The sequence below is a fragment of the Lethenteron reissneri genome, chromosome 21 (assembly GCF_015708825.2).
Source record: "Lethenteron reissneri isolate LAM-NWPU_2019-01 chromosome 21, ASM1570882v1, whole genome shotgun sequence".
Classification (NCBI taxonomy): Eukaryota; Metazoa; Chordata; class Hyperoartia; order Petromyzontiformes; family Petromyzontidae; genus Lethenteron; species Lethenteron reissneri.
In genome coordinates this window covers 8,993,699-9,008,482 of record NC_083799.1, presented here as the reverse complement: position 1 = coordinate 9,008,482, position 14,784 = coordinate 8,993,699, and positions in this window count along the sequence as shown.

Sequence of the window (14,784 nt, the reverse complement as noted above, 5' to 3'; positions counted from 1 at the left end):
CTACCCAGGAACAAAAATCGTGTTACATAGTGTTTCCTAATGGTCTAGTGTAGCTCTCAACACGTGCCCCCCCCCCCCTTCACCTTTCTAGGTGAAGCGCAGGCTTTAGCATGTATACCGTGCAGAATCAAAAAAATATATACACATCATGCCACACATTCCTTGATAACACAGTACACACTCATACACAACATGAAACAAACGCCTTACGAATACCGCGTGGACATGTGAACCTGTTGTTGCCCTGAGTAACATTGCTTGTTTGTGTGGCTCGAAGGGGGAGGCGGGCTGTGTGTGGGGGGGGGGGGTACGCAGTGGTCTCAATGGGGGGGGAGCGCCATACCAATGCGATGAGAACCACCGGTCCCAGTGATATATCGAGACTATGACCACATCACCAAGGAAGGCGCTCGATCTCATCTTGTCTCCAGAGCGAAGCAGAATTGAGCCTGGACAGCGCGAACGGCAGACGATAGGGCTCGCGGGGGCCACGTGGAGCACAACAGAAGTTGTCGTGGCGCAGTACTAAAAACAAAATCGATAGTTGTTCTGTATGTGCTTCTTTCCTCCCCAAGTGTACGTTCTCCGCCTTCACCAACCCGCACCGATCAGCGGGGTGGGGTATGGTCAAATAACCACCCCCCTCCCCAGCCCCCCGCGGTATGGGGAGGCTCTCATCCAGCAGTGGATTGACAAACGGGCTGTGCAATACTTGTCGAGTATCTCTAACCCACCGCGTCAGCTCCACGCGCACAACTGGATACGCTCCGTACGTAGCCAACCGATTAGCGTGGTTGGCTACGCCCGGCGCGAACGAAGTTCAACATACACACGGTAACGTACACATCGTGGCATCCTGCTTCCACGCGTGTCGCTCCTGCCCAGAGGCTCACCCGGGGGTAAGGTGAGGGGGAGTGAATTGACAGTCGTTGTGTCAGAAGGTTTTTCGAGATTCTTTCATAAAACGTTCCGTCGCACGACTCAATTATGTCCGTATGGAATGCAACGCGTGAGCATTGAGTAAGGGGCCATCCATTTAGTACGTACGCATGGAGGGGGTTAACCCAAATGCGTACGCTTGCGTATGGGGGTTCTACTGGCAATGTACGTACGCATAGGAAACGGGGGGGGGGGGTGAAGCCTCGATAATAAGTTGTCTACATTCGCCTTTAAATTAGTTAGATAGTCCGGCGATGGACTATCTGTTTGCTTAAACACGTTAATATTATTAATCATTGATCGTTTCTGCGTGGATTAAATATTGGCCGTTCTATAGGATTCGGGGGGAGGGGGGTGCGTTAAGCGTACGTACGCAGTGTGGGTGGGGGGGGGGTGTAAACAATCCGCGTGCGTACAGGGAGGGGGGGAGGGGTCAAGTTTTGACAGATTTTTGCGTACCTACTAAATGGATGGCTCCTAATGGGCGGTTTCAACGGAAACGACAACAGCAGAGTTAGCAAAACTAAAGAGCGGCCGCGGTGGTGTTTTCATGGGTTCGTACACTGGGGCAATCCAAAAGGTCGCCAGTTCGATTCCATCTCCCGGCACGGTAAGTATTTTAAAAAAAATGGTTAACACCACCACAGGTCCGCGTGTGGTGGGGTATAGCGTGGGTACGCCCAACACCTCTCCCATGACGTATTCCATGACGCCTGGTCAACGAGGATGGATGAGTAAACCAAATATCCTCATTTCGCTCTAGTAGAGGTCCTTACGCCAACAGTGGCGTGACCGAGCAATTGTATGGCCGCGCCTTTAGCTTTTTATTCTTGGTAAGAAAATTCTATTCGGCTGAGTCTCATGGGTGCGGCGACAGTTGCTACGTCAATACAAATTCAATCATTTGTGGGTATTATTTTTCTTCAAATTTGACTATATACTGCTGTATGTGCGATGACTTTTGACCACATGTGGATCATTGGCAAACAGTCCAATATGTGTCTCTTGTCATTAAAAAACAAATTTCAGCGGGTTTTTTTCTTTACATATCCCATTGGCCACATCGTCCAGTGTCAAACACGTTCGATGTGGAGACACAAAGAGAGAGACATATGGAAAGTACAGTATACACGTATCATATTATTCACCGCGTACATCAAGTGTTACATATATACTCCTCCACAACGACGCTGATGTATTTTGTATTCTCTGGTCTGGTTGGGTTCTCACACTGTTGAGTCAAAATATAAGTGGGTGTGCATATGTGTATGTGCATATGTGTGCCTCAAATATTTGAAGAAGTCACCCCCTGTGAGTGGCTGGCTGAGGTGCCATCTGTTGAAGTACTAAAGGCGATCCAGAGTCTGAGACCAGGAAAGGCACCGGGCAGAGATGATCTCCCAAGCGAAATTCTGAGGGAGGGTGGCGTTTGTGCACAGACTGCCCAAAATGACATCATAACAACAGTCTGGATCACTGGACGGGTTCCGCAGGATTGGAAGGATGCCCTGGTGGTCCCCCTCTTTAAGAAGGGGGACCGCACAGACTGTAACAACTATAGGGACATCTCACTCCTCAGTGTGCCGGAAAAGGTCTTGGCAAGGATTATTCAACATCGCCTTGCCAGGCACGCTGAGGAGATGCTTGCGGAGCCCCAATGTGATTTCAGAAAAAGGGCGGTCCTGCACAGATGCCATATTTTTTGTCCGTTTACAGCAGAGGTGTAGGGAATTCCAACAAGAATATCTGCTTTATTGATCTGGTCAAGGCCTATGATACCATCAGTAGGCCTGGGCTCTGGGTTGTTCTTCGTGCTTTCAGAGTCCCTTGCCCTCTGCTCATGACCATTAAGGACCTTCATGATGATGAGCGGACTCGGGTAAAACTACTTGGCTGGGAGTCGGAGTCATTCCCTGTTCACCTTGGGGTGCGACAGGGATGTCCTCTTGCTCCCACATTATCTAACATCTTTTTCGACCACGTAGTCCGTGAAGCATTTGATGGCTGTACCAGAGGAATTTCCATCTGGTACAGATACAATGGGAGGTTGATCGATGCCCGGGTGCAGTCAAGGGATGGCTCCCTATTGGGTAACCATATTATGTATGCCGATGATCTGGTAATTGCCGCTCACTCAGAGGAGGAGTTGGAAGTGCTGCTGCTGAACTTGGAGCGTGCCACTAAGAGGTGGGGCCTTACCATCAGGCCCACCAAAACTAAGTACCTGCCTGGGTATTTTGTACCATCGGGCATCCCACCCACGCAACTCCCAATCGGTGATGTGGCAGTTGTGGAGAGAATGGAGAGTTTCCCTTTCCTGGGCAGTGTGCTCATGACTGGCTCCGGTTTGACAGCAGAGGTCTCACTAAGAATCAGTCGAGCGGCATTATCTTTTCTTTGGTTGCGTAACGCTGTGTGGAAGCTACCTGGTCTGTCGCTCCACACGAAGCTTCAAGTCTTTTCGGCCACGGTTATTCCATCCCTTCTCTATGCTTGCGAGACGTGGACCCCCCTAATGGAGCATCTTCGCAGGCTGGCCTGCTTACGATCCATCCTGGGTTTAACCAGGCTGGATTGTGTGAGGAGCTCATAAATCCTAGAAATATCTGGGCAAAGTCCCATCGGTGAGCTCATCCGGCAGGCAAGGCTGCATTGGCTGGATCATGTAGCCCGCATGCCCAGTCACTGCATGCCTAAACAGCTTTTGTTCGGCTGGATAGTGGGGACTAAACGGGAGCGGCACGGGCTATAAAAGAGATGGAGTGACGCGGTACAGGAGGATGTGGAGCTGAGTGGACTTGCCGATGACTGGTACCAGCGGTGTCAAGATCCGCCTCTGTGGAGAAGGCTCGTGAAGGACGCTACTGGGCAGTTGGAGGCAGTCGCCCTTAAACAACAACGGAGGGCGGAGGAGCGACGCTCACAACAACGAGCGGAGCGCCGGGTGGCTAAAGCACAGCAAGTTGGCACAGTAGGGGGCACAGGTGGTGCATCAGCCAGTCATCTCAGTCAGTTGACCCGTCGCATCTGGGTCTGCCCCGTGACCTCCTGCCAGCGGGCGTTCGACACTTCACGTGGCCTCAAGATGCGCATAGCCTGGCACAAGCGTCGTGGTGACGTCACCGCCACTTAGTGGCGAATGGAGGTTGTTGTTCTGCATGTGTATGTGCATATTTGTGGGGAGCAGTGGTGTTGCGGATAGCGTGCTGCGCTACGAACCTGGCAACCCGGGGACGATTCCCGCTCACGGCCAACACCAGTGGCGATTATTTGAACCGGTCCTGGGCCTCACCTAGGTCGACTCAGCATAAAATGAGTACCTGGTGCGATGTGTAAGCATCGCTACTAGGGAGACAAAGGCGGCCGGGCATGGTGCTGGCCACCCACCCCCTCGTGTGCCGTTCCGGCCTTCATAGGTGTTCGCTCACAGCACTTGCCCCTACAGTTTTGTTAAGGCTATACGGGGGATCTTTGTGTGTGCGTGTGGGGCTCGGTAGTGTAGTGGTTAGCGCGTTCCGCTACCATCCCGACGACCCGAATTCGATTCCCGCTCAAGGCCATCAACATCAGGACGAATGTCTGAACCGGTCCTGGGCCTCTCCTAGGTCGACTCGGCCTCAAATCAGTATCTGTTGCGGTGTGTAAGCGTCGCCACTAGGGAGACAAAGACGGCCGATGGTGATGCAGGCCATCTATCACCTCGTGTGGCACAAACGTCTACTGGACATCTGCGAAAACTACTGCACATATGTGAAATATAGCTGTACATCTCATCGGGTTTCTCCAGTATAAATAAATATTCAGATTCTGATAGGTGCTCGCTAACAGCACTTGCCCCAAAAGTATGTCGAGGCGATACGGGGGGTCTTTGTCTTTGTGTGTGCGTGAATACCTGCGCGCGCCCGTGTGTGTGTGCGCGCGCGCGAACGCGTTTAATCTAAGACACCAACCGACTCAACCGCGTCCCAATTGTGCGTTTTGATTGACGGCTGATCTTGTGTAAGCGAGCATTAATGGAATGTGCACAGAGCCACTCACATTTCTGCTTGCGCATTACCGAGATATGAGAATAGAAATCGCTTACTATGTGTCTCATAGCCGCGTCTCTCGCTCGCCCTCTCAAAAGGAACAGAGACGCGCATGGCCTTGGATAAACAAAAGTGCGTGACAGCAGAGAGCGTTTCTCTCACCCTCTTCATCGGGATGGACATCACGTGAATTCTCCCCCGTCCTAAACGATCAGGTGCCCGTCATCATCATCGTCGTCACCATCAGCCACGATCAAACCGCAGTTGGATGATGATGATGTTGGTTCTCCACCAAGCCGTCGCCACGTCTCACCGCTCTGCTGATACAGCAATCCATCTGCTTTCACCGCTTCATCTCCGCGGTTTCCGTAACTCCCTATACTGTATATATGTGCCCAGCATCGGCATTTCCATAGCCCTGCTATAATAGCATCGTCGGTGTCGCTTCTCAACACACATGCCTTTGTATTGCACGATATTTATTGTAATTGCACAAAAAGACAGATCCGCCCATGTAGCTTTTACAGACTGTTGGGGCAAGTGCTGCGAGCGAGCACCTATGAAGTTCTGAAGGGCACACGACGGGGTGGGTGGCCAGCACCACGCCCGGCCGCCTTTGTATCCCCAGTGGCGATGTTCACGCACCGCGCCAGGTACTCATTTGAGGCTGAGTCGACCTAGGGGAGACCCAGGACAGGTTCAGATATTCGTCACCGATTTCAGCCGTGAGCGGCAATCGAACTCGGGGCGGCGGGTTCCTGGCCCAGCGCGCTGACTACCGCACGATCGCTCCCGCACGCGCACACAACGCAGTCGTTATTGTGCTGTGTGTTTGTCTGCGCAACACTTGGATCTCTGGTGAGTACTTTAGGTGACAGCGTAAGCCGACAGCGTTACGGCAAACACCTCTCTTTGGTTTGTATGTCCGACGCACGGCTACAATTTGCACTTAATCGCAACAAAATAGGCGTTGGGGTGTGGGGGGGGCGTGTGTGCGAGAGCAGGCAGAGCTATCAAATGAAACACAATACAGACACAGAGTTTGAAGAGGGTTGCGGAGTCGTCGTTAGCGCCCACCACCACTCCTGAGCCACGAACTCGAACACGTGAGTTCGATTCGCAGCCACGACTAACGACCGCTACAGGTTCAAGTTGATTTTGCATTCGCCAGGTGAGCACTCAAGGGACCAGGATTAGTCTCACTCGCAACAGTGACCTCGGGTAGTAGTAGTTTGCTCGTAAGGGGCGATGCCCGCAGTCTATATTCCCAAATTGAGTCATTCGCGGTGTCATTTTAGAAATCGGGAACCTGACGCCGGCACACAACGGCGTCCTCTCGCGAATGATTGCCAGGAGATCTCTCACGTCCGCGGTGGGGCCTGCCCCATCCCACCCCACTCCATCCAAAAGCGCCCAGCTTCTCACAAACCCGCACTGACCAGCTGTGGTGAAGTATGGTCAAACAACTCACGTGGTCGACAAGGCGTGGCGCGGCTGGACATTCATCCAGCAGTAGATTGATGAAATAAAAAATAAAGGTATTAAGTTATTTTTTTTTTCTTCTCAAATGAGCATTTGAGACGCTTCTCATCTCCTGAATACAGCCCTGAGCCAGTGGTAGAAATTCCACATTCTTATGGCGGGAGTTAGTTTTGTGGATTGACTACATTTGTATCATCATCGTCGTCTATGGGCTGTGCGTGCCAGGCTGCGCAACGCCAATTTCAAGCTCTGTTAATGTTTAATATAATAGATGAGCAGACAATGCCACCTGGGCTCTCATGTACATTCCAGACAGACGTCACTGCAGATTTGAAAGTGTATCGCTATGGTGGCTTAAATGTAAGTCACCTAAATGATTTTTATTGTATTATAACCCCCCCCCCCCACCCTTATAATTTAAAGTAAAACATTGGGGAGGTGGCGTCTTATAATCCGGTATGCGTGTGTTTGTGACCATATTTGTATAACTTTATTGACACTGGAACAGGTGTGGCGTGCGTCATATTCTATGGCGTTTCATAATCCGGGGAATAAGGCAATAATTATTAACAGAGCTCCCCGGCTCTTATCACCACGTGGCACGCAGCCGTATCGAGGCGAGCTACATACTAAAATATATACCCAGCTCTGTCATTCTGTCACTCTGTGACTGTGATTAACGCGGCACGGATTGGTTGAAGTGCGTCACGTGACGGCGAGCAAGCAGCCAACCAGAGGTGAGCCCCTCCCAAACATGTACACCCCCGGATTGGTTGAAGTGCGTCACGTGACCGCGAGCTGCCCACTTCGTGATGTTGTGGGTGCGCCCTGCACCTCAGAGCCCCGAGAAGCAGCAACATCACGGCCACAGCGCCGGAGACGCAGCCACGGAAAGCTGACGGTCGATCCACTCGCACACGGCTCACTCATACACACAGCTCACTCACACTCACTCGCACACAATCACATGCAGCTCAGAGGAGACGGGTGAGTCAGAGTGAGGAGACAGGTGAGTGAGGGTGATGCAGAGCCGTGCTCCATCCACTGCTGCCCTGAGGTACCCCCGTGCTCTCCACTGCTGGCTTGAGGGAGAGCCGCGCTCTCTCCACTGTTGCCATAAGGCAGAGCCGATGGAGCCGATGGGGCCGGGTGAGCCGACTGGGCTGGCGTGGCCGACGGAGCTGGGTGGGCTGACGGAGCCGGGTGGGCCGATGGAGTTGGGTGGGCCGCCGCAGGCTGTGGTTGTTCGGGGGTGCCTATGGCGCCCCCCCCCCAACAACCTAGTTAGAATAATAAGAGCGGTTTGTCTTCACGAGTTACGTCATCCGATAATTCTGAGAGTTGAAATCGACTTGTTCATTAACAAAACGCATTGTCAACATGTACATCCGTTTTGTCTATCCACTGCTGGACGAGAGTCTTGCCGCGCTGTGCGTGGCGTGGGTAGTGGGGGCGAGCGGGGAGGGGGGCCGCTTGAACATACTTCGCCACGCTGGTCAGTGCGGGTTGGTTGAAGGCGAGGCGGGCAAGCAGGAGACTCTGATGCATATAAGTAGAGTAGAGCAGTTGATTTCCCTGCACTGAAGTCTCCTGACAAGGTATCGCGCCGCAGATACCTGTTTGTGTGCCTAGTGGTCACCCAATACAAGCACTCTCCGGGCGCAAATTCTGCTTCGCTTCCGAGATTTGTCCAGATCCAAGCGCATTCCAGGCAATTTGGTCATGCGCACATTTGTTCACTTACATGTAATTCACTTAGCTCTGGCTGCTTCGAATTAAGGAAACTGTAGCACCTAAGGGTCTGTGATTGTTGGAACAATCGTGGGCCGAAGCAAAGAGCAGGCATTTATACCAATTTGGCCTTTTCTTAATCAATCGGCCGGAATTGAGCGGGAGGTTTTGGTTCCCTCACGGGGCACTCCGATTAGCACGGTTGGCTACGTACGGGGCGAAAGAAGTTCAACATACGTGGGTGTAACAATGCTCGGCACACTGGACTTGCAATTCGGAGTTCGCCGGCTCGACCTTGCGGTATGGCGGTTGAAACATTGGGGACGAGATTCTTAAATCCTCACCCCTGCCTCTGTCCACCCAGGAGTAGAATTGGTTTGACCACGGTTCGTCGCTCACGCTGAAACTATCGACCTGCCGACAGTTGAGAACCTTATTCTTGGTTCTTTCGTTAAGTCACGTAGAAGGGAAATAAACCGAGATTTAAACCCACGATCGCAATGGGGCTGGTTCAGTGCTTTGACATCGCCATCATGAACACAAAAGCTGAGCCATCTGACTAACTAATTTTTTTCCCGAATGGCTTGTTTCTTATTTTGAGGCCTAAATATGAACATAAAGACGCCTGGTCAGCGGAGAGGAGTTCACCAAAATTCCTTTTAGACTAAAATACTTTAAGTATTACACATGTCGAGTATTTTCTTTTATAATCATCATTAGAATCAGAAGTGTATTTCACACTGAGTAAGGCTCATTGAGCTAAGACGCTGTCTTTCAAGGGCGTCTCGGCCCGGCAGACAACATGAAAGCATTCCACAATTAGCCGTGATCTCGCCCACTGCCGAATAAAGGCATACGCAGGACGTCACCCTGTCTCGTGGTCTTGGTGTGTAACAATCCATGGACCTGATTTCATCGCTCCATCTTCCCAGTGGATGGATTCTCAGGCGTGTTGCCTCCGTCGGCTGCCACTCTGTCATTAGCCTCGAACACTGGCCACCATCCCTTCCAGCTGAGACCTGTCCCTGCAAAGCCCTCTTACTTGTATTAACAGTCAACACGATCTCTCTAGCTTGCGTATATATCTCTCCGATCTAAGCCTTCCTTATGCTGCCTCTCGGTGCAGTGTGTGTATGTTAAACTTCTTTCGCTCCGTGCGTAGCTAACCGTGCTAATCGTAGGTGCGGGGGAAGGACAACAAACTAACTTCAAACACAGTTCTAATTCCAAGCATGCATCTTTCTTTCGCTTTGTGTAAATTTAAAGAAATTAAACAGCACTGCAGTTCAAATGGGCATCTTATGAATGCGCGCCGGAAAACATTCAGCTCCCCAGGCAAAACTAGCATCTGCCAGGACACGTGGCTTTGGTGTTTCATCAAAAGGAGTCCTTTCGTCACATTTGTGTTCAGCTGTCAAGGCAGCAACAGATTCGGTTGTGGGGCAAATAGCGGCAGCTGAGTCGGCCATGTGATGTCTCGCTCACGTCACTGCTGGCGGAAACGCCTGCACGAGGGGCAGTCCAAGAGAGCTCCTCTAGAAGGCATTTAACCTAAGCTATAAACTAAACCATATTTTTATTTTACCAGATAAGGCCCACTGAGCAATATGGCTCCTCCGATTAGCACGGTTGGCCACGTACGGTGCGAAAGAAGTTCAACCTACATAGATAACTGTTTTTTTCAGAAACGTCCTGGCCACAAATGATAGCTCGACGAAGTGGCTTATCCTGTGGTAATTTATAGCAGCCTAATAAGCTAAACGCGTGTTGATTCTACATGTGGAGAGACCCGGAGAAAAAAACCACGAGCTCACGGGGAGATCATGCAAACTTCAAATGTAGACATCCTGCATACCAGGCAAGGAAGTTAACATCCTGCCACCACGGTGCCGCTTACACACTAACCAGACACCTCTTGGAAGAAGTGAAAGTACCTACATTTTACTCCACCACTGCTGGATGGACATAGGCTGGGAAGGCGTGGGGGGGAGGAGCGGGCGTTCCGGGGGGATGTTAAGAAACTTGCCCCTTTGTGTCAACTACCGCACCGGGGTATCGACTCTCAACTATCGAGACCTGTGGATGATTGCAAGTCCAGTGAGCGATGCATTACGGCACGACAGCATCCCAAAGTGAATTACATTGTAATGTAAATCTTGCCCATCCCCCCCCCCCCCCCCCCAAGTTGACCACAAAGCGACGCGCACATCCGATTGCCTCTCTCTCGAGGCCGGGCTGAGGCTGTCCCACCGTGGGGGTTTTTTTGTCCTCGCACAAAAAAAGCAACGAGCGCCCCCCCGACTCAATGCCTGCACTGCCAAGAAAGACGCGCAAATTAGCTGGGGGGTGTTTACACAGCCCCGTGTAAGTGAGCATCCTCCCCGGCCTTTTCGCCTCCTTCGGTCAGTTGTACTGCTCAAAGCGACGCGTTCATCACGTTCATAGAGTTTCCCATCCACTCGGGTAAGATAGCACTCGCGTGAAATATGGCAAGAACGGATGTATGAGTGAATCGTATTCTTCGCACGGCTGATGTTTGATGTAGGGCAGTGTTTCTCAAACTTGTTTTGGCCCGCGAACCACTCGGCCGATGCAAATATTTCCGCGTTCCATGCAGCCCCCCCCCCCCTCCCCGGTGACAAAACGCGTTCACTTCTCTCTCTAAATACCACTCGTACAACATTTATTCATATAACCGGAACATAGTTTGTAGTTTTTAACGCAGCTATAACGTTTTTTGGGAGGAGGGAGTTGCATTTGGGTTCGGGTAGTTTCATCACGGTAAATGATGTAACTTCAATTTTTATATTATTATTATTAAATATACGTAAAATAAATGTTTCATGTCCGAAACAATTGCTATAATTGTCCAAATTAAACCTACATTTGCATCACAGCCCCGCGGCGCACCTGGAGGACCGTCGCGGACCACCGGTGGGGGTGCGGGGATCACAATCTGAGAACGATGCTCTAAAGCAACAGCGATGGTGTTACACCGAGGTGACTGAGCCAGATGATTCCATCAGGAGGTTACTGTAATGCCTCCTTTGTATTCGGGAATTGGGCACCGAGACGTTATACGTCCCATGCGGTCTTTTCTGTGTCACCACAGTCGCACACAGGAGGGTTTTTTTTTATTGCAATTCGTGCGTTCAAAAGTGAATGAACGAGTGAGACAGGGTGAGGTATATTTTCACAGAAACTGACATCCAGACTCAAAGACGCAACTATGGGGTATGTGGCAGCGTATGCGACGCGCAGAGGCCGAATCGGCCACAAGGCGGCCACGAATCAACGGAAAAACAAGTAAAAACATAATAATAGGGGGTTTCCCCTTTTTTCTGGTAACAAAACTGAAACTTTTTTGCAAGGATTCATGTCTGCATTAACCATAATACTTGGTAGTAGAGCACCAATTGGGTCGAGGCTCAAAAGAAAGCCGTCCCTTGGTGTGGACCAATCAGTTTCAAGGACAATGCATATATTATCATAGTGTGTTTTTGTTTGCATTTTGACTGCAAGTATTGTGGTTAATTCAGACATGAATCCTTGTAAAAAGGTTTCAGTTTTGTTGCCAGAAAAAAAGGGGGAAACCCCTATTATTATATTTTGTTACTGGCAAAGGAGGTCAAATGATGTAAGTGAAAACATGTAAAAAATTATGTATAAAATATAAATAAATTAATAATTACCTGCGGTCTACCATGGACCAAGCCCGATGAACGCATCTCGCTATCGTATCAATCAAGCAGTATAACGTTGAGGAAATCCTTGACCGATGGGGCGCCATGAAAGAAAGACGCGCGATAACTTAATTGCGAGCACTTTTCATATGTTTTTATTAATACTGTCACTGTGACACTGTATTCCTCTAAACCCAATACACGGTGGAACTAGAATAATAACTATATAGTTTTAGCCTACATATTATTGCATACGGGTTAAAAACATCCGGAGCTATTCCAGTAAAACTGAGTCGAGAGAAAGGAGGGGGGCCCACAGAGTCGGATCGAGCTTAGCCCTCCGTTGAAGTAGAGAGTTGTGCCCCTGTCCAGACTGTTTCATCTGAGCCACGCTCTGTTCAAACCGCTCACCACCACATTACAGGTGAAAACGACTCTCTTCCCGCGTCTTCCCTCGCTCTTCGCAACGTTGGAATTCTCTGCGTACGGCATAACCTGAAAAAAAAAACCCAGCCCAGTTGTGTTTACAACTTCGTTAAAACTGTCCCTGAGATGGGCAGAGATGCCGCGGCCACTCAGAATTTGTGCTTGACGTGTTTGTCTCTTAAGAGCCTTCAGAAGTAAACTATGAGAGCCTTTCACTTTGATGTGCATGTTAATGGATTTTTTTGTTGTCGTTACAGTGTGATAAATGGGGAGTGGTAGAACAGCGGTTGGCGCTCTGTGCTACGAGCCCCGGCTACCCCAGTTCGATTCCCGCTCACGGCCATCACCAGTGGTGATTATCTGAACCGGTCCCTGGGCCTCCCCTAGGTCGACTCAGCATCAAATTAGTGCCTGGTGCGGTGTGTAAGCTTGGCCACTAGGGAGACGAAGGCGCCCGGGCGTGAAGCTAGCCACCCACCCCTTCGTGTGCCGTTCCGACCTTCATAGGTGCTCGCGAACAGCACTTGCCCCTACAGTCTCTAAGGCTATACGAGGTGGGGGTGGGGGCTTTGTCTCTGTATATGGCCACATTCAACCAGCGTGAGACACAAGAAGGTACACACACAGCTCAATAAAATAACCATTTGAAAAGAGGCAACTTTGTTTGTTTTGCGACTTCCTTGCTTTCGTAAAGATTGTACCAGGCTCCCTGGCAGCGGTGAACTCACACCGGGGCAGACTTTGCGGCGGGAAAGATCAAGACAGGCATCTCCAACAAAATACAAATCTTGACGTATCATATGTGCTTTTCCCATTTTTATTCCACTCGTGCCAGCGCAGCCCAGATGATTCTGGAGGTTAGCCGCGGGTGGGGGCAGAATGCCGCGTTGTAACTATTCCACTATCCGCAGGCCTATTGTAAGATTCCTCTTTTGTGTGAGGTCCTAGGACCTAGGCAGATCGACACTCTTGCCCCCCGCCCTAACTTTAACAGCCATGTTTTGTGCTACCAGCATCGTGTCACTGAGACAAAACAATTGTCCCGATCAGTACATTGCCCCCTTGTGTGAGTGACGCAGTACATTGCCCCATGTGTTACTGAAGCAGTACATGCCCCCTTGTGTGAGTGAAGCAGTACATGCCCCCTTGTGTGATTGACGCAGTACATGCCCCCTTGTGTGAGTGATGCAGTACATACCTCCTTGTGTGAGTGACACAGTACATTGCCCCATGTGTTACTGAAGCAGTACATGCCCCCTTGTGTGAGTGAAGCAGTACATGCCCCCTTGTGTTACTAAAGCAGTGCAATGTTCCCTTGTGTGAGTGAAGCAGTACATACCTCCTTGTGTGAGTGACACAGTACATTGCCCCATGTGTTACTGAAGCAGTACATGCCCCCTTGTGTGAGTGAAGCAGTACATGCCCCCTTGTGTTACTAAAGCAGTGCAATGTTCCCTTGTGTGAGTGAAGCAGTACATGCCCCATGTGTTACTGAAGCAGTACATGCCCCCTTGTGTTACCTAAGCAGTGCAATTCCTCCTTTTAGCGTCATCACTTGGGACCAGGCTAAGATTACAAAGATAGCCAAGCGAATTGCGAGTGGACCCCGAATACAAATAGTACTGTAAATGCTATGGTGCCAGCCATACGAATGTGTAATTTGCAACGCTGAATCAGCACTCACAAGCACGGATACACCTTCACTGAAACACACATATAGGGTTTTGTGGAAACTATATTATGTGAAAATATATTTGTGCATCTGTGAGTCAGAACGTGAGTAATGTTCATTGAGTCAAATCGGTGCTCAATGCAAATCTTAAGTAACCAGTGACGTAGGGCAATGATGATGAGCTAATTGTATACAACTTGATTTGAAGCTTTCGTGAATGCAGGAATCTATACTCTTTGGTTCTTTCGATGAAGTCACGTGGGTAGAAGAATAATATAAAAATATATATCAGAAAAAAAAATCCAGCAGTGGAACTGCTGGACCAGCGAGAGAGCTGTGATATATTACTATTTATTTGATGTTTCTACCTACGTGACTTTACCGAAAGAACCAAAGAGTATGTATACAACTAATGGCATTTTTAAAGTAGGTCAATAAAAACCGTGACAGAAGATTTTTGCCATGCCAATGCCATAGCGTTTTAGAAACCTGTCTTTTGTGGCCCAGGATTCTAGCTCACACAGAGATCCGCTACGTCGTGTGTACCCTGGCATCTAATTTGCCTATTGCAATGTCTTGCGTCAGACCGCAGAATGTGGGCCACGCAGAGCGAGCTTCGAAAAACGTCACGTCGGTGTGGGCACGAGTGTCGTTGGGTAACCACTTGCACAAGGAATCCCCCATCGCTTCCTGTAAGACGCCCGTGCGTGCACTTTCTGGAGATAAAAGCGCGTCCTAGAACTGCTCTGCAATATGCCCTTGCTATTTATCGGAAATCGATGTCCCATCTGCGTGCAAGCGATTGCACAAATCGGAAGCGTAA